This window comes from Mirounga leonina, unplaced genomic scaffold (assembly GCF_011800145.1).
Source record: "Mirounga leonina isolate KUSES-001 unplaced genomic scaffold, KU_Mleo_1.0 Mir_91, whole genome shotgun sequence".
Lineage (NCBI taxonomy): Eukaryota > Metazoa > Chordata > Mammalia > Carnivora > Phocidae > Mirounga > Mirounga leonina.
The window spans coordinates 5,600,256-5,625,467 of record NW_023270839.1 but is presented as its reverse complement, the minus strand read 5'-3'; positions in this window follow the sequence as shown (position 1 = coordinate 5,625,467).

Sequence of the window (25,212 nt, the reverse complement as noted above, 5' to 3'; positions counted from 1 at the left end):
AGTTCCTGATTTTTTCCCCTTTTCTTGTGTTAGATGGCAGCAATTCCTGCCCAACTTCCAAAGAAGCCATGAGAATCATAACTATGTCCTCTCCTTTGCTCTCATACCAAGTTGCTCACCAAATCCTCCTGATTCTTTGTATATCTCTCTTGAACCTCTCCCATCTCTTGATCTCCAATCCTGTTTCCTTCAAATAATTCTTTATGTTGCTTCCAGTGATCTTTTGGGCTGAAAATATTATCACACCATTCCCCTGCTTAAAATTCTTCAACAGGTTCCCATTACCTAAACAAAATATGTGAACTTCCTGGCACCACCTGCACAATGCTTTATCATCTCATCCCTGACGATCTTACTCTTAGCTCCAATAATACTCTACGTACTTGGATTTGAATGTGATGACTTGAAGCAGGTTTCTACTGAGGTCTGAGTTCTGCTGGGAGTTTTTAAAGATAATTGTCTTCATTTGTCTGCAAGAAAACTTGCCCTTGAAACAAACGTGAAAAGTACACAGACAATTTATATCCTACAGTCAATGAGTTTCTGAAATAATCAACACTGTATTCTAGGAACAGGAGATGAAACATAGCACAGTGACTTCAAACTTACCAATCTCTTGGAATTTAATTTTGTGAACTTGATTCTATAGATAAGAAAGCAAAAACCTTTCAAATCATTTTTATAAAAGAAAATAGACAGCTACTTACTTCTGTAGTAAAAACCAGACAGTGGGGAGGCGTGGGAAGATATGATTGAGGCATCTCCCCAGTCCTCTTTATGGCCTGGATGAATTTTGAAACCCCAAATATCTTATTTTGAATATTACTTCCTCCTCTAGGATGTGTTCTGACTCTTAAATTCATGAAAAGCCTTCAAGTGAAAGAATAAGTGAGCCAGTCATATGTCCTATAGGCAAGACAGGCAGACAGCATTTGGAAGTTTATAATCATTTTACACTATTAAAATTACACTAAAATTTTTGGCTATTAGAGAACATTAGCAATATTTCAATAAAAGATGTAGGAAAAAAATTCATTTTTAAATCTTTATTTTTATGAGCCTGGACCTAATACATCTTAATGGACTGTTACCTAACCACTTCCTCTTATCCAAATATAGTAAGGTCACAGGGAGTTCGAATTTGAGGATCCAAGTGCACTCCCCAGTTTCTGGACACATTTTTATAATCATTGAATCCATTTTTATAAAATTATATTTATTTTCTTAAGTGGCAGGATATTAACATACTTTGAAATGTACTTGCTGCTCAGGACTATAGGTTCATTTCAGTATGTCCTTTACAGAACACAGGACAAGGCCTTCAGCATAGATGTTCAATAAATAATAAATACTTGTGGATTCAAGTTTAATTGTATTTCGTGTTCTGTAGGAGAGGTTTGATATTTGGAGTTTTAGCTGTGTGAAGCTCATTCTTCTATCAGCACCTATTATTCCTATCTCTGTGGAAGCACAGAAAATATAACTACATATTTGGTTATTTTTATAATTTCCCTTTCAACTTAACATTAAAATTCACTGACTGTATTGCCAAAAAAGTTCTGACTCTCAAAAAAAAAAGAAGTATTCCTACTTTATTGATAACTTGACAAGATGCATGAAATCAAAGAAACAGAACTAGGCAACGGGGTTTGAAGAAGCCCACTCAAAGTAAATTTCTATTCAAACAAGCACCCAGATTACCTAAGCAAGGACACGGAAATGGTGCATACACTTACATAACAAGCCAAAGATGATGATAATTGAAGACCAGTGGTTCAGTAGCATGTGTCTGACCATTCCGTGCCCAGAGATACAACCAAGGTGCTGATTAGGCTTCATGAAAGACAGCCATTCTCCTTGTATCATTTTTTTTAACCTTAATTATGCTCCTTCAACTTGCATTTTCACTGTATTTGACTAGACAATGACAATCTAAGCACATTTCCACAAAATGTGCAATTTCCATGGGAATTGAAAGTGCACTTGTAAATTAAAGTTCAGCTTCTTGCTGATCATTTGATACTTTATTTCCCACATGGACTTAAAGTGCCCCACTTGCTTACAGAGCTGGGAACGAGCATACAGAGACCAACATTCTCCTCTTAGTATACACGAAAGTGTCCAGTCATGGGGAAAAATACCATTACAATTTTTACACTTTTTGCTTTTTTATTTAAGTGACTTCTCGGGAAACAAGTTTTTCTTAAGTTTTATGATCTATACTTTGAAGGACTGTAATTTTTTGAGACTAAATTAAAACAGGACCAGATTTTTAAAAGAACATAGTAAAATCATTTATTTTAAAAATTGTATTTCAGAGAACTTCTATACACTGAATGTCTAGAATGGCTGTCTAAGAAAAACTGAAATCTAAACCTTTCAGGTTTCCTTGTAAATTATTTTGCCTAGAGACAGAGCCATTCTTTTCCTCCATGGCATCACCACCTTCTTCTTTCCCATCCTCTCCTTATTAGAAGGTATCTAGTTTAAGAAATATGTATTAACACAAGAAATGTGACTCTACCCTAATAAGCCAATCCAATATAGTAACTGTCATGGTCTATAACATAAAACCTGAAATACAGTTATCTTAGGAAATATGCTGAAACTTTCTACATAAGATGGGTTATTGCATCAAAATGTCCAAAAATCCTTGGCTTCATCTATGAGGCAACTCCTTAACACAGTTCTAAGAGCATTCAGTTATTCAGTAAGTATTTACTAAGCATTTAGTCTATACAAGGTTCCATTCGTGGAAGTAGATAAGACAGATACGGAGCTCACATTTAATCAAGGGTGGTGACTTGGAGGAGAGAGATGATAAACATCTTGCAGGTAAAGATATGTTATATAAAGCAAAATAAACAGGAGGATGTAATAGAGGATGTTTTCGTTTTCTATTACTGCACAACAAACCAACCCACACTTACTGGTTTAAAACAACAATAATCATTTACTTTGCTGACTAATTGCAATTTGGTCCCAGGGCTTAGCTGGGACAGCTCATACCTATTCTAAATAATGTCAGCTAAGGTGACCTTACTCGCATGGATGGCAATTTGGTAAGGACTGTTGACTGCTTTTCTCCATGTGGGTCTCTTCATAGCATTGCTTTGGCTTCCTCACAGCATGGCATCTGGGATCTATGAGCATACATCCCAAGAGGCAGGAAGAGGAAGCTGCCAGTCACTGATGGCCTGAGCCTGAAACCTAGAAAAGCATCATTTGTGCTGTGTTCCTTTGGTTATGTAGTCACTAGTCTGCTCAGACCCAAAGGCAAGATTTTAGTCCCACTTCTTCATGGGAGGAATGGAAAGTAACTTAATCTTTAATCTGCTCAGAGGGTAACTGGAGGGAATGGTCAGAAAAGAACTCTTTCAGGAGTTGACGTTTAGGTTGAGACCTGATGGATTAAAAGGAATCTAAGGATAAGGCTCATTTAACATTCATTCATCCATGATTACTGTATACCTCTCATTCATGAGGCACTTTTAAAGACAATAGATACATAAGCATGAATGAGGTGTTGTATTTGTTTTCAAATGTTTATATTCAAATAACAGAGTGAAATATATAAAAGAATAATGAGAAGGCAATGTGGTAAGTCCTCCAAAGTATGAGTATATAGGTGTTGTGGGATTATATAGAAAGAAATTATTAAACATGCTTGGAAAGTTCAGAGAGGTCTTCTTAGGGCAGGCAAAGTCTGAGCCAAGTATTGGAAGGCAAACCTATCAGATGGATAGGGAAGAGAGACAGTGAGGGATGAGGGAATTATAAGAAAGGAACAGATATTGGCAGAAGATGAGGAGCTATAAGGGAAAAGGACAACTGCAAGAAGATTAAAATGGCTTAGTTAGAGGCTCAGTTGTGAAGAGGAGCTGAAGCTAGGGCAGAAAATGGAAGGTGTGGCCAGATCACGAAGGCCCTTCAACATGCAATGTACCTGCTAAAGAGAAGAATTTATCTTGCAGATTAACAAAAAGCCACATAGGTTCTAAGTTCTAGTTAGGTCACTAGCATCAGTATAACTAATAGAATTATATCTAAGTGTGTTAAATATCTGATCTTCCTTTTAAAAATACTGAGTGCTCAGTTGAGACCACGGCTCCTGGAACCAAAATGAAGGAGTTACCATGACTTTCTCAGTGTGACCTTGAGTAAGTTACTTAATCTCTCCGTGTCTTAATTTCCTTCTCTGTAAAATAGGAATAATAGTCCCTCTTCTCAGTGATTTGTTGTGAGAATTTGAGGAAATCATTTTATGGGAAGCATTCAGATAGAATAGCACTTGGCATGTGGTAAATATTCAGTGCTTTGATTTTTATTAGACAGTCCTACTTTCGCTTCATGAGACTCTGGCCATACCCGTCTCCCGACCCCCCCCTCTGAGTTAAGGCAAAAAACAGCTACAGTACCCACACCGCTAAAATGGTCACCCCATGCTCCTGGAATTAAAAATTTGCCATTGTAAAGAGTCTATTATAAATATAAATTAGGACATTTATCTATCTCTACCACATTTAACATAAACAAAGATATTGTTTTGCCCTTTAGAGAACCGTCTGGGATGAATTCTATTCTCCCAAACACGAAGTCAATTTAAGCACGGCTCATAAAATAGACAAAGAGGTAGTCAAAAAAAGTCTTGGTTTTCTTTCTCTGACCCTGCCCTCTGCACACTTCTCCCTGAACCCAGGTCACATCCCTCCCTTCCCCGTTCCTTCCTCCTCTGCCCGGTCCCCAGACTCCTTCATTTCCTCTCCCTTTCTTGTACCTAGTTAAAGAAAATCTATTAATATCTTCAATTTTAAAAAATGCCCACTGGACCAGTAGTCAGTTTCTTGTAATTGACAGCAACTACTTTAATTTGAAGCTAAACTGCTCTCTCTCAGTTGCCAAGTGGGGCTTTGAATAAAAAGAAGTCTCTTATGAAGCAAAGTTAGCCACTTTAAGGGAGAAAAAGGCATTAAAAATCCATTTCCACTTCAAGCAAATGCTGATCACTAGGCTGAACTAGTGGCTAAGCTCACTGGTTATCATTAGTGATCAGAAAGGGCTATAAAAGAAACCACGGTCTTTCCTTTCTAGCACCCTCTGGGTACACTTTTGTGCTCAAGTGAGTGGCACACGTGTCAGAGGTGATCGTGTGTGGTGGGCAGCTGGATGAGAGCTTGTCTTTTGAGGGCAATGGCTTTCTGTTGTTGCCCTTTGTGTTGGCATACTAGTATGCGTGCATGCACTCTCGCCTCTCCCAGAGCTGGACAGCTCCTGACCCTTGCGGCAGCTGATTAGGGTGGGTAACTGGTAGTGGCTGCTTTGTGGATTGTACAATGCCTAACAGCCAGTGGGAGACAGTGTTGGGGGGTGGGGGGAAGGCATCAAGAGCCAGGGCCATTCATATGGAGATTCAAAACACCAGTTTCGACCTCACTTTTTGAAATTAGTGGCTCTATGTGGTGTTATTATTGTTACTTAACATTTATTGAATACCAACTGTGAAGTAGTCTCTGAATGGAATATTAAGAAGCTACAATCTCTACCCAGTGGGCTGGCAATTTAAATAAGACAAACAACACAATAAGCACTGGGAGGAGGGGACTGGCTCACACCTATAGAAGGTAGCAATAACGGATTCCTCTTTACTCCAGGAGTCCTTGGGTTTTTCAAACTATTCTTTTCCCACCCACCATCAGTCACCTCTGTGGTGTGTGCATGCACGCCAACATCATGCCTTGTCCATCAGCCATAATGAACAAGTGCTTCAGAGGAAAGTGGAACTATTCAGTGCTGCTGGGTCTTGAATTGCTGACATCGGCTTTCTAAGGAACCCATCTGTATTGATAAATGTCAGGACCCAAAGAACAAATTTAATTCCGGGCAAGTCCAAATTTGACTTCCCCAGATAATGGCACAACATCCAGCTTCACTAAAGTGTGTGGATAGAGTCTAATCATAAGAATGAGGGTGTTTAATAGTCTTGAAAAGATTCAAAGACAGTCTACTCATTGCTCATCATTGCCACTTTGGACATTTTTACTGCTGTTTGTCTTTAGTTGAATCTCCCTTCATATTTGATTTGTTCGCTTGAATTTGAGATCTATGTTCAAGCAGAAATGACACTTTTATTTAATCCAAAGCAAATGGACTTTTCATATTTATTATTTAGATCGATAAAAAGACCCCGCACTCTTTGCTGAAGGGCACAAGTACAAATTTAAAACAATGGTGTCAGCACTATCACAAAAATTCTATTTTAAAAGCAATTCCCTCAAATAGCCCCCTCTCAAGGATCACTAGTTGGAAAGTTATGCCCTGGGCTCCACCGGTCACTTGATTAAGGCTCCCCTAACCAAAATGGAAAGGGACTTCCATAAGCAAATGAAAATGTAAGGTATAAAATAAGGAGAGTTGTTTGAACATGAATATTTAGTAATTTCCAGAGATGTGGGAACTCGGTTATGTCTTTTTTTTTTTTTTAAAGATTTTATTTATTTATTTGAGAGAGAGAATGAGATAGAGAGAGAGAGAGCATGAGACGGGGGAGGGTCAGAGGGAGAAGCAGACTCCCTGCCGAGCAGGGAGCCCGATGCGGGACTCGATCCTGGGACTCCAGGATCATGACCTGAGCCGAAGGCAGTCGCTTAACCAACTGAGCCACCCAGGCGCCCACTAGGTTATGTCTTGATACACAGCTTTCCACACTGTTACATGTCCCAAGGATGGTCTGTAGATTCCAGAGGTGGTCATAATTTGTAAACAGGGAGCAGGATGTGGTAGAGACTCTCTCTATATACAAAATTCCTACAGGAAAATTAAATTAGCACAGGTTTCCCTTTATCATACCTCAGACAGGTAAGTCACGCCTAGGAGTTACAATCAAGGCCTTGTAGGTGACCCATCCCTCTCCTCAGATTTTCAGTTCCACGCCCCTCTTCAGTCATTCACTTCATTGGCCATACCATGGCTCCTTTCTTCTCACTTGTGGAAATAGAGTTCCACAGAGCCATTTCTTCACCCAGAACCGCTTCATCCTTGAAACCATAATGCCCATTTCATTTAGTCCTTACTTCCTACTGGAATGTGCCTGAGTTTTATCATGGACTCAATTCCTTTGACTCTTGCTGTTGTTTCCAACCACTTGCCTTGCAAAGCTACTCACTCTCTGGATTTTTCTTCCACCACATTTAAACCTGTTTAAGCTTCTCTCATCTCAACAAACAAGTAACAAAAAAATTCCTCTGTCAATCATATGCCCCTCCACAAGTACTGTCTACATGTTTCTCCCCTCTCTGACCTGGTGTCCTCAAAGACTCAGCTATGTGCAAAGTCTCTACATTCTTGTCTCTTGAACTCACTGCCATCCTCCACTGGAATTATTCTGGCCAGAGTCACCAATACCTTTTTAGCAACCTTACATTGATGCCTCTGCTGGTGCATTTATCAGCCTCCTCACCGCTCCTGGAGGTGGTCAGCAGACCCTAACAAAAGGAGACCTGAAGAGATACACTAGGGTCTCTGGACAGATGGAATTCTCTAAACAGCTCATTGTGCGCATCAGCCCTGGTTTTAGACCAGCTCTCCCCTAATATTATCCTGACTCTGCATAGGTCAGTCTTCATTTTAACCACCTGAGCATTTAATACGCATTCATCCTTCTCAAAATGCTCTCCTCCCTTCTTTCATTGACATCTTTTAGTCTGGTTTTCTTCATTTTTCCCCATTTGTATCTTATTATGGGATGACTTCTAAAAGTAACACGTAAAGAAAAACTTACATATAGTAAAAAGTTATTGTTGATAATTACTGAAATTGTCAATGAAATGTAAATGTGTCAAGATGTTCACACTCTGGGACATATAGGAATTGAAACCTACTGAGAGAATAACCATGTCTTTCAGTTCATGCTCAGTCAAGGCTGTCTATTTCATGCAATCACATACATTATTTACATTATGTTTCCTCTTTTTTTTTAATGCCTTTGTACAGAGTGGAATTTTTCATATTTTTGTAAAATTTAAAACAATCTCAGGGGCACCTGGGTGGCTCAGTCAGTTAAGTGTTCGTCTCTTGATTGTGTCGGGCTCTGCGCTGAGCATGGAGCCTGCTTAAGATTCTTTCTCCCTCTGGTCCTCCCCCACCCCAGCTCACACAGATGTGTATGTGTTCTCTCTAACAAAAGAACCCCACACAATCTCATAGAGAAGTTGCAAACATAGTACAAAGATTTTTTTTTCTGATTTTAGAGTAATTTGCCCACATGGCATCTTGTCATCCTAATACTTACATGTGTTTCTTACAAAACAAGGCGTTCTCCTATATAATTATAACATGGCCTCAATAATAGGAAATTATGGTAGCATCATCATTTAGTCTCTGAGGTTATCACAGTTTCCTCATATGGTCAATTATATATAATTCCTGCCCAGAAACCTAAATTAGAGCAGGATGCAGAAACCTACTGACCAGTCAGTAATAAGAATCATCAGAATTCATCATAGATGGAAACACAAACAAGATTTAGGTAAGGGATGAAAAAGGATTCCATAGTAACTAGTGAAAAATAAATTGGTCTAAATATAAAAGAAAAATGTCAACATGATTCTAGGCATTGGCCTCTTATAGATAGGCCATTTCTTAGTACTTTGTAAGAACTATAGAAGTTTTAATTGGGCTTTGGTATTTTGGTTCATTTTCTCAGACTTAAAAAATTTAAGATTCTCGGGGTGCCTGGGTGGCTCAGCTGTTGTGTGTCTGCCTTCAGCTCAGGTCATGATCCCAGGGTCCTGGGATCGAGCCCCACATTGGGCTCCCTGCTCAGTGGGGAGCCTGCTTCTCCCTCTCCCACTCCCCCTGCTTGTGTTCCCTGTCTCGCTGTTTCTCTCTCTGTCAAATAAATAAATAAAATCTTAAAAAAGATTTTAAGATTCTCATTCATCTTTTAATCAATTATGCCTGCCCTGCATGTTTGTCTCATGATCCTGCATTTAAAAATTTTGCCTTTAAATCAAGTTCTTTAAATTAATAGTTCTCAACTGAGGGCAATTTTTCCCCCAAGGGTTTCCAGACATTTGGCAATGTCTGAAGACATTTTTGGTTATCATAACTGGGAAGAGGGCTGCTACTTGCTTCTAGTGGGTAGAAATCAGGGATGCTGCTAGACATCCATCATGCTCAGCAAAGTCCTCTACAACAGAGTAATCCAGCCTACAATGTCCACTGCTAAGGTTGAGAAACCTTGCTCTAAAGCAAAATAGTTCAAATACCACAATACATTAAAAAAAATCATTCAACACAATCAAGTGGACTTTATTTCAGAGATGCAGGGTGGTTTAATATTTGCAGATCAATATGATACAACACATAAACAAGAGAAAGGATGAAAACCCTATGATCATTTCAATAAATGCAGTAAAAGCATTTGACAAACTACAATATCCATTCGTGATAAAAACCCTCAACCAAGTAGGTTTAGAGGAAACATACCTCAACATAATAAAGGCCACATATGAAAAACCCATAGCTAACATCACACTCAACAGTGAGAAACTAAGAGCTGTTCCCCTAAGATCAGGAACAAGATAAGGATGTCCATGCTCACCACGTTTATTCAACATAGTACTGGAAGTCCTGGGCACAGCAATCAGACAACAAAAAGAACTAAAAGGCATCCAAATTGGAAAGGAAGAATTAAAACTTTCACTATCTGCAGATACTATATATAGAAAACCATAACAACTCCACCAAAAAATTACTAGAAGTGATCAATGAATTCAGTAAGGTCACAGGGTACAAAATCAATATATAGAAATCCATTGCATTTCTTTACACTAATAATGAAGTAGCAGAAAGAGAAATTAAGAAAACAGTTTTATTTATAATTGCACTCTCCAAATAATAAAATAGCCAGGAATAAATTTATTTATTTATTTTTTTTAAAGATTTTATTTATTTATTTGAGAGAGAGAGAATGAGAGAGAGAGCACATGAGAGGGGGGAGGGTCAGAGGGAGAAGCAGACTCCCTGCCGAGCAGGGAGCCCGATGTGGGACTCGATCCCGGGACTCCAGGATCATGACCTGAGCCGAAGGCAGTCGCTTAACCAACTGAGCCACCCAGGCGCCCTAGGAATAAATTTAAACAAGGAGGTGAAAGACCTGTATTCTGAAAACTATAAAGCACTGATGAAAGAAACTGAAGATGAAATCTGAGACTAGGGCTAAAAGCAGACCTCACAGGGTCCTCCATGAGTTTCAGGGCAGTGAATTCCCAGAAAACAGGGCTCTGCAGAAGGGCAGACTGAGCAGGAGAGGTCAAAGACCCCAACCTTGGGGAGTGGCCTGGCGGATACTTCCTTAGCCAGAGCTCGGAACAGACTCACGGCCAGTGAGTGAAGTTAGTTCAATGGCTGAAGTGAGGTACCCTGCCTGGGAGCCTCATAACCCAATACAGGCTACTTTCCTCTAAAAAATAAAATAAAGAAATTGAAGATGACACAAACAAATGGAAAGATAGTCCATGCTCATTGACTGGAAGAAACAATATTGTTAAAATCTCCGTACTACTCAAAGCAATCTGCAGATTTAATGCAATCCCTAACAAAATGTCAACCACATTTTTCACAGAACTCAAACAAATAATCTTAAAATTTGTATGGAACCGCAAAAGACAAATAATCTCCAGAGCAACCTTGAAAAAGAAGAAAACTGGAGGTATCACAATCCCAGATTTCAAGTTATACTACGAAGCTGTAGTAATCAGAACAGTATGGTACTGGCACGCGCGCGCACGCACACACACACACACACACACACGACACATAGATCACTGGAACAGAATATAGAGCCCAGAATTAAACCCATGATTACATGGTCAATTAATCTATGACAAAGGAGGCAAGAATATACAATGGGTAAAACACTGTCTCTTCAACAAATGGTGTTGGCAAAACTGGACAGCTATATGCAAAAGAATGAAACTGGACCACTTTCTCAGATCATACACAAAAAAATATATTCAAAATGGATTAAAGACTTAAATGTAAGATCAGAAACTATAAAAATCCTAGAAGAGAGCACAGGCAGTAATTTCTCTGACATCATCTGTAGCAATATTTTTCTAGATAGGTCTTCTGAGACAAGGGAAACAAAAGCAAAAATAAACCTTTGGGACTACATCAAAATAAAACGCTTGTACATAGCAAAGGAAACAATAAAACTAAAAACCTACGGAATGGAAAAAGATATTTGCAAATGGCATGTCTGATAAAGGGTTAGCATTCCAAAAATATAAATAACTTATAAAATTCAACACTAACTGCACCCCCCTCCAAATAAGCCTATTAAAAATGGGCTGAAGACATGAACAGACATTTCTCCAAAGAAAACATAGGGATGGCCAACAGACACATGAAAGATGCTCAAAATCAGTCATCATCAAGGTAATGAAAAAATCAACACTACCATGAGATATCACCTCACACCTCTCTGAATGGCTAAAAACAAAAACAAAAACACCCCCCAAAACCCATAAGAAACAGCAGGTATTGACGAGGATGTGGAGAAAAAGGAATGCTCGTGAACTACTGGTGGGAATGCAAACTGGTGCAGCCACTGTGGAAAACAGTATGGATGTTCCTCAAAAAATAAAAAAATAGAATTACCATATGATCCAGTAATTCCAACACTGGGTATTTACCCAAAGAAAATGAAAAGACTAATTTGAAAAGACACATGCACCCCTATCTTTACTACAGCATTTTTTACAATAGCCAAGATATGGAAGCAATCCAAGTGTCTGTTGATAGATGAATGGATAAAGATGTGGTATACATATGCAGTGGAATATTACTCAGCCACAAAAAAGAATAAAATCTTACCATTTACAACATCATGGTTGGATCTGGAGAATATAATGTTAAATGAAATAAGTCCACCAGAGAAAGACAAATACCATGTGATCTCACTGCTATGTGGAATTTAAAAACCAAAACAAATGAATAAAGAAAAAAAAGAAACAAGCCAAAAAGCACACTCTTTACTATGGAGAACAAACTGATGGTTACCAGAGGGGAAGTCAGTGGAAAGATGAGTACAATAGGTAAAGGGGATGAAGAGCATACTTAGTATGTTGAGAACTAAATAATGTACAGAACTGTTGAATCACTGTAATGTACACCTGAAACTAATATAACACTGTATGTTAACTATACTGGAATTAAAATTTAAAACAAAATAAAGCAAACTGGTTCAATCTGAAGATTTTTCAACCTCACTTCAACATATTGATAAGTTAAATACCTTGACAAATCAATTTTACTACTTCTGAAATTATTTTAAGAAAATTGTTTAGAGTTCAGTTTCCATATAACATAAGCTGCCCACACCTGAGAACTCACAGGTGGGGCCCATGTGGGAAAGTAGGAATCTATAGCCAGTCTCAATAAGATGTGGCAGAACTCATATCTATTTTCAGCTTAAGTTTAAAAAAAAAAGTGTAGATATTTGAATCAAGAGTGAGGCCAATCCTCAACAGTAAACTGTGCTCCTACTGAGGAAATTTCCCAATTTGTAAATGCACAGGAGGCAAAAGAATGGAATGGGTTGAGACCTTGCTGCTCATACTTATAAAGTCTATCAAACTGTTACATTTCTGTAAAGACAAAGACCCCAAACACCCAGAAGAACTATTTCCCCATGGAATGGTTACCATTAGCAACAATATCCTGTTGCTAGGCAAGTTCAGGTCAGCTCTGGGAGTGAATGAGCAGCCTCCAGTCACAAGAGACATGTCAACGAATGATGTACTGCCCCCCACCCCCCACCACGACCTGTGGAGCATATTTCAGCGGCTACTGTTTTGTTACGGCAGGCAGCGGTGAGGGGAATAAGTTTGCTAAGGGCCCCACTTGATTACACTCGCCCACGCTTTCAAATATGAGCTGGCTTTGAGAACATCAAAGGTTGTTTTTACACAAAGTCCTTTGTTGGATGAAACTAAATTTGAGTGCTGAATTTAAAGCAATATTGAGAAATGATTTCTCATTTATCAAATAATAAGATGTAGTTTTGAAAACAGAGAAAAACTTGGGAAGTAAGCATGAAAAAGGATTAAGCAATGCCATCCACAGTGTTCCCAAGGCAAGCTAGGAGTTGGGGGATCAGTAATAGTTTAATTGGCAGAAAATAGTTTAATTGGCAGAAAATATTTTAATAGCAAGGGCCAAGCTGAGAGTAAGCCTGTATGTAATACTGTCTATCTTCATGTTACTAAGAGTAAAGCTATTTTGAAATAACATGACAGGTTGGGCCAGACTGTCAAAGGGTCAATATAACTAACTTATTATCACTGCTCACCTTCTCCACAAAACCTAGGCTTTAGCAGAGAATTAAAATTCCCAGGATACGCCACCTGATATCATACCTCCATGATTTTTTACATATTGTTTCTTCTCTTATTTGATCAACCCCATTTATTCTTTATAATGTATCTTACTAAACTCAATGTAATGACCTCAAATATGAACTAAAATGTAATTCCAAAGAACCATGACCGCTTTATGAAGTAATTCCTGATTACGCCAGGTAGTCATTCCTTCTTTCATGCTCTGACATAGTTTACCTCTGGTATAAAAATACAATGATGATGTACCTGGATTTTCTGGAAATTCTAATTTTAAACACTTTCACCCAAGAGTCATTGTTTTTGGTTCCACAACTATGGTCATCATTTTGTCTCCTTTGAATAATGAAGCTCCTAGAGAACATGGACTATTTCCCTCCATTTTTTTTTTTTTTTTTTTTTATTACGAGTGCCCCAAAAATATCAGTATACAGCGATCTGGTTTAGTATGTTTGTAGGATGCATTAGTGAATAGATGAGTATATAATTATTTATTGCACCTTTTAAGTCTCTGATATTTATTGTTCCAAAATGTTTCACATATCATATTTCTTTAGGTACCACTTGAGATGAGGACTAAGGGTTGGAGAGATTGACCTAATTCTTTCTTATCCCATTGATAGTCAGTGGTACGTATTATGCCTGCTATGTTCATTAATATCCTGGCTGCTCAAGGTAGGATAAATACTAGGCAAACACATGAAAAGATAAAGTTTGTTTCCGGTACCCATCCAGTTCTCTGTGTCCTTTTGCTACCTTACCATTTTCTGGCACTCAAGTAGCTGAAAATCTTCTGTTTCTCTCCTTGAATTTCAGGTATGTAGAATTGGGCTAATCACAAGTTTATGAATACTCTCGTCATTGACCAATATATGTTTTCAGTTACTTAGATATGATATTTTTAATAATGTAATAAGCATCCATGAACCCACGGCATAAAACAAACTAGGACCTGACAATAACCTACATGTTACTATGTTAGTTCCCTCCAATCCTATTCCCCTGCCACCTCACCACCACCTGAAGGAACGGTCATTTTGAATCTTGGCCTTATCATTTCCCTCATTTCCCTTTTACATAATGTTTTATTTCATGGCTTTTAGATGTAGCCCTAAAAGCAGATTATGTTAGTTGTTTTTAACTTTATATAAAAGGTATTGTGTTTTGTTATGGTAGTTCATTCTTTGGCTGCTTCTACTGACAGACATTTTTTTGTTTCCAGGTTCTTGCTAGTGTGAACAGTGCTGCTATGACAATTCTTGTACCTCCTGTGGCACGTGGGCAAGGCATTAGCTGTATGCGTAGGGGTACGGTTGCTAGGTTCCGAAGTATATGAGGTAAATAACATATAATAAGGTATATGATAGAACACATACCTTTGGGATATAACATTATTCTATTTTCCAAAGTGGTTTCATCAATTTATAGGTCAATGAACAATGTATAAGAGATTGTGTGGATCCAGTCTCTTCAACATGGAACTGCCAAACGTAAATGTTGCTAATTAGATAGGCTTAAATGGAATTTTATTATGGTCTTGAATGGAATTGGGCCTCTTCACCTCATTCCTGATTATAAAGGCAACACTTCTAACATTTCATCATTTAAGATGATGCTTGAAGAGGTTTGTCTTTCTTTTCTTTAGATCATCAAGTTAAAGGAATTTCCTTTCTCTTTATAATTTACTAAGAGGTCTTTTTATCTTTTTTTTTTTAAAGATTTTTTTATTTTATTTATTTGATAGAGAGAGAGAGAGACAGCTAGAGAGGGAACACAAGCAGGGGGAGTGGGAGAGGGAGAAGCAGGCTCCCGGCCGAGCAGAGAGCCCGATGCGGGGCTCGATCCCAGGACCCTGGGATCATGACCTGAGCCGAAGGCAGACGCTTAACGACTGAGCCACCCAGGCGCCCGAGGTCTTTTTATCTTGAATAAGTGTTTAATTATATAAAATGACTTTCTTGCATCTTTTGAGATGATCTTGCATTTGTTTGTTTCTAATATTAAACCAGCCTTGCATATCCTGGATGCATCCAACTTGGTTGAGGAATAATAAATTTATTGCTTGATTTTATTGGTTAAAATTTTGTTAAGGATTTTTATATCTATATTCATGAATAAAACTGATTTGTAATTTTCTTGTCTAGTACTGTTTTTGTTTGGTTTTAATACCAAAGTTATACTGTCCATATAGAATTAATTAGGAAGACTTCCCTCTATTATCAGTGGGACTGTAAAAAATTGGGATAATCTTTTCACAGAAAGTTTGGAAACTCTTCTCCAACATCATCTAGGCCTGATATTTTTTTTTCTGTCTGGAAAGACATTAAACCCTTGCTTCAAGTGTTTGATAGTCATGAGATTCTTGTGAGGATATTATTTCTTCTTTAGTCAGTTTCAGTAAGTTATATTTTTCTAGAAATCTATTTCATCTTAGTTTCTATAACTTTCCGTAAGAATTGTATTTCAGTAGAAACAGATAGCCCTGCATGTTGAGAGAACATTTTTTTTTTACCACAGATTTCCATTTAATATATATATGGAAGGAATAACAGAGTAAAAATACAACATATTGATTGTCCCTAATGACATAGTTGTCTTAAGAGAAATTCACTGATAGATGAAATCATTAAAATTTGAGACAAAGGTTTCAAATATAGGGATTAGCTGTCACAACATGAACCTGACATCATATTCTTAGTTATGAGACCCAAGATAAAACATATATACCACTTTTTCTTTTCTTAACAAAATTTTTAACCTGAATCTAAGCCTTTAGAGCTGACTTCCACTCAAGGAAAGGAAGAGATTGAGTAATGAGTTAAATGACACCATAAAAAAAAAGCAAACAAATTAATTCAGAATGTGTGAAATTCTACAGGACACTGACTCAATTTCTACAAAATTGGTGTGATAAACAAAAGTGAGGTGGCAGTGGATCTAGATTGAAAGAGATTTAAGAGCTCCCTGAATGTAAAGTATGGGTACAATTTAGACCATAATTTGAAAAACAAAAACAAAACAACAAAAAAACCAAAACAGTTTCAAGAAAATTGAAAAAAACTGGATAAACTGATTGTAGAATGGGAGCCTGCCTCAGAGCTCGGGGCCAGACCCGGATGGAGATCATGACCTGAGCTGAAAGCAGACACTTAACTGACTGAGCCACCCAGGTGCCCCCAAATACCTCTTTTATTGCATTCTACAGATTAACCCATGGAACACATAACAGCATCTTTTTGTTTCTATTTATTAATTTCATATTAAGTTACAAGATATCTATGTGCAGCTTGATCCCAGGACTCTGAGATCATGACCTGAGCAATCAGACACTTAACTGACTGAGCCCCCCAGACACCCCCATTTAACTTAATCTTAAAGGAGAAAGCTACTTCACCATCTTGGCATATTATAAAAATGTGTTCAGCCTCACTGGCAGTCAAAAAAAAATTAATTAAACAAAATAACAAAGCCCATTTTCATCTACCACCCTGGCAAGCAGTATTTTAAACTAAAGATTCCCAAATTTAACAAAGATGTGATAAAACAGATTTTTTTTTTTTCAAGACTGCTGGTAAGGTCTAGGGAGGTACTATCTATTTTTAAATATGTATCAAAAATCTTGTAGCCCATAAATTCTTTCATACAGTCACTCCACATTTACATTTAACTACAAAAATATCTATTGCTGTATTATTTATGATAATTAAAAACTGAAAGCAACTTCAAGTTTTAACACTTGGGGATTTATTACCTACTTACTCTATGTCCAGAAAGTAGAATATTCTGCAGCCATTTAAAATAATTTTTAAAAAACACATATAAAATATAGAGTATATTAAAATATTAAGTGTTTATATCTGGGTAATAGAACTATGAATGATTTAAATTTTCTTCTTATTACTTACCCAAGTTCACTAAATATTCCCTAGTGAGTATGTATTGCACATACCTCACTTGACTCATAGATGATAGAATATAATCAACTATTCTAGTAGATTAGCCCTGCAGCATCTTTTGCATTTTGACCAGTACCTTTATTGTCTTGACAAAAGAACAAACTATGGGAATGGTAGACATACTAGGAGCTTTCAGGAAATAGAATAGCCCTCATATTCCTGACTGATTCCATATGTCTTGCACCATCTTTCTATTTGGAGATATACACACACATACACACACACTCATTCTCTCTCAAAATGTGTGTAGAACACCCTGGGGCCCACTGGTTGTTAACTAGGAACTAGAGGGAATCAGAAAGCAGTACTGTTTAGATAAACACTGAAGCACAAATCTTACATGATTCCTATCATGACAACCTGTTAAGTGAAACATACCTTTCTAGGAATCAGGCATTCAGTCATCACAGTTTTGTCTAGGAGCAGAGGTTCTTAAACTGGATTCTCTGGCTGCCCTTAATAGGTCCATAGGGCATCAAAATATTCAGACTACTAAAATTAAAGGTTAACTAATAACTTTGGGCTGTAACAGCATTGTTTTATCTCCTACCTTAAATATGTCAATCTTCTTCACTAAGAATTTTATTTTACTTTTTCCTTAAAAAGGTAACTTGGGACAATCTGAGAAGAAAGAATTTAGATGAACCAATTCAATCAGTCAGTCACTTGGTATGGTTTATCTACCACAGAGAGCTGCAATGTATTTTGTGTTCCCTTTCCTAGAAATATAGCTGAATTTCAACCTAGAGAGGTAATGAAATCATTCAATTAAAAGTCTAAGTGACACAGAGAGGTTGATCCATCCAAGTTTTTTTTTTTTTTTTCTTCACTCCATGGCCAACACCCTTAGGTCATCATCATTTCTGGATAAGACCCTGTAATGAATGGTTTAGGACTGCCCTGAAGTCTTGTTACCCTGCATTTTATCCTTTACAAGCCATTCAGATTTATCCTTTGGAAATGCAATCTGATCATGTTATTCCTCCGTTTAAAATCCTTGAATGACCATCTATCACCTTAGGATAAAATATAAGTTGCTTAATAGGTTTTACAAAACTTGGTCTCCAAGATCTGACTTCTGCCTGCATTTCCACTGTGTGTTTACCCATGCTGCCCATACCAGACTTTCTAGTCAGCTCCCAAAGTACGCCTTGCTCTCTTGGCCTGATACACACTTCTCTGACTGGTGATAGCCAGTGTGATAGGGGCTCTAATGAGGTACATATCAGGCTGTGAGTACAGAGAAGGAGCTGAATGACTGCATGGAGAAGCTGAGAAAAGAATTAGAAGACAGGTAACACTTGGCAGGCTCTTAGGAATGTTGTAAATAGTATGCCTAATTCAGTGCCAACATTTTAATGCAAAGATTCACAGACTAGAAATTAAATAATGTGTATTTCAATCTCCATATATATATATATATATATATATATATATATGACATATGTATATAACATAAGGAATTAGGGTCAGAGCATCGTAGATACTTCTATGCATTCAACATTTAACAAATATTTATCAAGTGCCACTAACATGCCAGATGCTCTTGTAGGCCCTGGAGAGCATGTAATATTGAACGAGTAGTGGTCCTTGACCCCACATGTCTAAACTTCTAGGGTAGAAACAAGCAATAACACAAAGAGCATAAGTAGGGAAATCGTCACAAGGAAAAATGAAACCGAGTAATAGAAGTAAGACAAGTATGTAAGAAGAGTCGCTATTTTAGACAGGATGTCAGAGAAGGTGCCTCTGAGAGCTCACATTTGAAGGGAGATTTGAATAAGGAGAAGGATGGTGCCATGAAGCTCTCTGGGAAGTGCGTTCAAAGCTGAGGACCACATTCAGCACCACTGAGCCTGAACATATTCGGGAGGCTGAAGAACACAAAAGAAGATAGGGAGTGAAAGGGAGAGTAGTAGCTGGGGTCTGATCCTCTAGGGACGTGCCGGCTTGGTAAGGGCTTGAGATTTCATTCTAAGGATGGTGGAAAGCCACCAGAGCATTTTAAGAAGGGGGTGTCTTGATGGGACTACTCATCTGTAGACAGGGTTTATAAATGGCAGACCTGGTGGGAGAACTCACATGAATGTGTAGTCCCGGTTTGCACATATTGTCCTGGCATATTTACTCACTGCACCCCCTTCACTCTCACTGGTGTCCTGGGATGGACTGCACATTATATAATCACCTTGACTAGCAACCAAGTCCCCCTTTTCCCTGACTAGTGATTTTCCTGCTATACTGTGCAGTGCATATTAATCTATTTGGCACCAAAATTTCAATCTATTTTTTTTTAAATAAGGAAATCCATCTCTAAGCATACACTATAAAATAAGAGATAAGCTGTAATTCATAGAGAAATATAAAATTATGTAAATGATCTACTTTATAGAAAATAGAACTTTTGGCTGGCTCACTTGGATTGAAAGCATCTATTCTGTAGAGTGAGGGATAGCAACCCGAGCAGCAGATGGGTGCCACACACTTCGTGACCAGTTCCTTTACCTGTCATCCCATGCCTTTATCATGGGGCCTTGGCCAGCTAGAATCAGTCTTAAAAGGATCATGAGGACAAACTGCAGAAAGAGAATGAATGATGCTCCTGGGTGTAGGGATCACTCTGATGCATCGTTTGTCCCCCAGTGGCAGGCACATTGCTAGGTATATAACAGACACTCAATATTTTTCAACAAATAGTTAACCTAAGTAATAGCAGATCCTAGAATTTAAAGATACTGAGTAGGATTTCATCACCAATTAGACTGACACAGTGTAACTAGAGGTTGGTATGTAATATATTTTATTGCATTCTATCATTTTAATGAAGTGTGACTTCTATTACATTGTTTTCGTGCCCAGTATTTTTTCCTTAAATGTGATTAATCTTTCAATTAATCATTGCTAACAGTTAATGAACCACATTTCCTAGACATAAAGGTAACTGATACAGTTATCAAATTACTCAGAAATGGCATTTTGTTGTGTGAGGCTGTTAGAAAACTTTGATTTCTACCCATATCGTTGCACAGATGTGTCCACACTCAGTGGTTAACTATATTAAGCGAAGGATCATACAGCAGCATCTGAATGATAATTCATGATCTATGTGGCCAAAACTTTAGTTAAACGTTACACCTAACAGCTGTGGGATTTTACAGCTGTGGGATTTAATGAAATAGTCTTTAAAGTACAATTGTATTTTCTTACCTTGGCAATCCTCATCTGTTACCAGACTGTAAAACTTCCCTCCAAGCGTGTCTGTGTAGCCCCTTTTCCTTCTAACAAAGCACTTAAGGTATTACAGAACCCATTGCAACTTAAATGCACCACTGCAGTTTCCTTTCTCCTTCTCTAGTTTTTCTTCATTAACATTACTGGCATTTGTTTAGGAGGGAACAGGTCTCTTTGCAAAGACTCTTTGGAGAAATAGAAAACAACAACAAGACAACTGTGGGCTAATGTATCCTTCTTTGTAACATCTTCAACTTATCCTAATTATCTAGGGCACTGAATTTAGAACTTTTTGCTGGGATGACTTTCCTCTTAATAAAACAGAAATATTTTCCTCAGAACATATTTTTTATTTTTTTAAAAAGATTTTATTTATTTGACAGGGAGAGACACAGCGGGAGAGAGAGCACGAGCAGGGGGAGCGGCAGGCAGAGGGAGAAGTAGACTCCCCGCTGAGCAGGGAGCCCTGTGCAGGGCTCGATCCCAGGACCCTGGGATCACGACCTGAGCCGAAGACAGACACTTAACTGACTGAGCCATCCAGGCACCCCTCCTCAGAATATTTTAAAGTCCAGTTACCAGGTTAGGTACAGCAACCACTCTGGATTCCCCTCCCACAAACGCACTTTCACTCATAAAACTACTTATCAGCATCCAGGGCTGTCCATGTAGTTGATACAGTACAACTACATCAAATGTTTTTCTGAGTTTCCAAATGTAATAAATCTGTTTTGAGAAAATGGGTGGGGCTTTTGGCATCCAGAGTAGACACTCTGGTCCTGTTTCTTCAGGGCATCGGCAGGAAGCGCACTGACCTGTGGGCAGATGTCAGAAGCCGTAAGTTCAAGCCTGACTCTCTCCCTGGCTGGCTGTGTGACCTTGAGTGAGCCATCGGGGTTCTCCAACTGTGTCAATTCCCTCACTCCTATAAAAGGATTGCAATGGATGGATCTGTGGAGCCTTTTCTAGCTCTACAATTTTTTTTTTTTTTTTACGCTCCCTTTAGTTTAGAAAGAGAGGCCTTTCTTGTGGCTTATATCTGACCTGGTGCTTTAAACCTTTTTTGCCTTGCAGCTGATTCTCTATAAAGTTAAATGTTCATTCTCACGTATGCCATGGTTTATTAGAAATGAGTGTCAGGAAATGTGGAGAATCCTATATTTAACATTGCAGAATTGGATACTAGTTTGATATAAATAGCAAGTTGTTATCTGAGTAGATTACAATGGATTTACTATCAAGTAAATTAAATCACTGGGGACAGATGTGTTTTTAGAATTGTCTGAGACAATCAATCTGTGAGTAGAAAATTTTTGGTACCTGCCAAGCTGTCCTGTATAATTCAAAGATATGTCACCCAAGCACTTCCCTTTCTGTAGCCAATAGAGAGTGTTAGCAGGAAAGGAATGATCAGAAAGGGGGTAAGTGTATGCTATTCTAAATTGTGTACTACCGGCTTTCTGGAAGTTATGAAGCATTTGGAAGGATGAGCAACAGGGAGTAGAAACACTCAATAGGAAACAACATGATGAATAACAAAAGGTGCAGGAGACGAGGGAGAGGCCAATAATTTAAAATAATACTGTATGGCCAATCAAGTGTCTGAATTTTATGCAAAAAGAAAACGGGAACAAATAGTAGGGGGTACATGACCAAAGGCATGAGCCAGAAAGATGATCCGAACTCATTAGAATGGAAGGAAAATGACGAGGTAGAGAAGGCCCATGATGAACACTTGGCAACTGCATAGATGTCAAAGAGATAAGGAATATGCATGGTAACCAGTCAATGGGAAAACCATCTTCTTCAAAATGCTTTCCCAGTGAGATTTGAATAATTACTACTAATGGCAATATTCAGTTCTTTACATCAAAGACATGGCCAACTTTGGCCAACTAGAATCATGTTCATTCATTGTCCCGGAGGAAAAAAAAAATGTATCACTAATCAGAACCATCCTTAAGAGGGTATGTTTGGCAAAGCAGGAGGTAGCAAACTCACTCTGTGAGGGCCAGATTGTAAATACATTTTATGCTTTATGGTTGCATTGTTTCCTGTTGATTCTGTAATAAGTTATTGCAAACTCATTGGTTTAAAGCCACACAAATACAGCTCTCAAGATCAGAAGTCCTAGAATCAAGATGTTGGCAGGGCTGCACGCCTTCTGGAGACTGTAGTAGAGAACTTGTTTCCTTGTGTCTTCGAGCTTGAAGATCACCTATATTCCTGGATTGTGGCCTCCTCCTCCATCCTTATAGCCAGTAGCAAAACATCTCTGAATCCCTTTCCTGACCCTGATATTGGGCTCACCCAGATAATTCAGGATAATCTTCCCATCTCAAATCCTTAACCACATCTGCAAGGTCCCTTTTGCCATATAAATTAACATATTTACAGGTTCCTAGAATTAAGACAAGGACATCTTTGGAGGCCATTATTCTGTTGACCATATGGGTTCTTTGGTCTCTTGTCGCATTTACTCATCTCTGACACCGTAGAGGAAGAATAGCCATAGACAATACATAGATCGATGGGAGTGGCTGTGTCCTAATAAATCTGCTTTTATAAAAACAGACCATGAGCCAGAACTGTCCCATGGACTATAGTTCGCCAATTCCTAGGATAGATTTTTTTTTAAAGCTCCCATGCTAGATATTTCACAAGTAGGAACATGTTTGATATAGAGAATTAGAGGTTTGAATGTACATTAGAAGAGCTGAAAGGAATGAAGAAAAGAGAGGGCTCTGTGGACTTTCAGGATATCCAGAAGGGCAGAAGGCCCAAGAAAGCAGATGATCCTGGCTGTCTAAAACACTGGTCTGGGTAAATTTCAGGAAGAAGCCAGGAAGCCCTAGAGGCTTTACCTTAACACATACACCTGCTCTTAGCTGGTACTGAGTCTGGGGAATGTAAGTTCCTGGGTTTTGGCTTCTTCATGGAAGACCTTAGAAGGGTATGGGTGGTATTCAATTTCATCAGATAATACTGGCAAAGATGGTTAAAATCTGGTTTCAAAAAATAATTTAAAATGAACGTGGAGAGATGTCATGGAATAGCAGCTACACCAGAGAAATATTTGTTGGAAAGTGAATGGTCTTCTTTCTGCCAGAGTTTATTTCCCAGCTTCACAGTTTGGATGATTGTAAATAAGCATGTGAGTATGTCTGTTTTTGTCTGGTTTTTGTTTTCACTAACTGGACATAATGCAGCTTGTTCGGACAGCTTTGAGATGAGTCAGAGATGGATCTCAATTCTGCTTCCACCTCTTTCCATCTAAATTACCTTGATCACTGCCTTAAGCATCAGGTTTCATCAGCAGTAAAATATCTGTGATAGTATCTGTCATGTGACATAAATAGGAAGAGAATGAAATAATACATGTCAAGAGCCTGGTATAAAGTGCTCTTACTGGGGAAAATTCAAGTGCTCTTACTGGGGAAAATTCCCCAGTTTGTCCAAGAACAGCTCTGACACCAACTATATGAAGCAAATGTACCAGATTTATGATGGTGGCTGGTGTTACTGTAAGGAGCACCATTTTCTGCCCACCTTTGCATCTCTGACTGAAAAGGGAAGGACCATGAACACTTAGATAATCTCAGAAGTTGTGTTGAAAGAAGCTTCCACCTTTTTTCTTCTCTTTCCTTCACTGACTCCCATTTCCCTTGACAGCTCTTATTCTACCCATCCCACGGAGGAGAGGACTGATCTCTCCTCAGGTACAATGGCTCATTAATCTCTTCTGATTAGTGATAATCAGGTGATTAAATACAACTGAAGAACCAGGTCAGGGTGGCTAATGCTATGGACCTGGCCACCCTTGAAGGAGAAGGAAATCTCATTTTGGCTTCAAGTTCTTTACACATTCTCAAAGTTTTATAATCAAGCTGAAGTTTGATTCCCATTTGATTTAGTTCTCTTGTTCATACCCTGAGGTCAGAACTTGGGGTATGGGGAAGAGATAAGCGTTAGGATTTATACACCAAATCCTGCTTTGTATCCTGAAGAATTGGCTTGAGACATGTTCTTTCTGTTTTTATCTTTGGTTAATAATGACTTTCATTTAAAAGTTTATTAACATAAAGCTAAAGAAGTATGCTTTACTTTCTACTTATTATTCAAAGATATATAAAAACTTCACCTAAAATATTGTTTCCTTTCATGTTGTGCTACACTAATTTCCTTAAGAAGGTGAGTGCCTTCACAATATAACAGTGTGGTGAATAAGTTTTGGTAGAGAATTATAATGGCTCAGGAGACAGGAAAAGAGGTCTAGCATGCACAATATGCATTTATGCATTTTACTTCTTGGGCATGTTACATATTTTGCCCCAATTAAAGTTTCTACTTTTATTATTATCCTTATAGAGGAGAAAAACTGAAGTTATGTAACTTGCCCAAAGATCACCAGCAGATTTTAACAGTGTCCTAAGAACTGGCCAGAGGCAGAAGCTTAATGAAGAAATACTCAACTTTGCTGTCTGTGATTCTCATCCTTCATCCAGCTCTTTATCATCAGTTTTGGAGTGGGCACGGAGAGGTCCCTCACATACACATGCCTAGGAGCTCCTGATAGGCCTCATGCACAAAGGGGCCCTGCAGTGAGTTGGAAATCAGCAGTACAG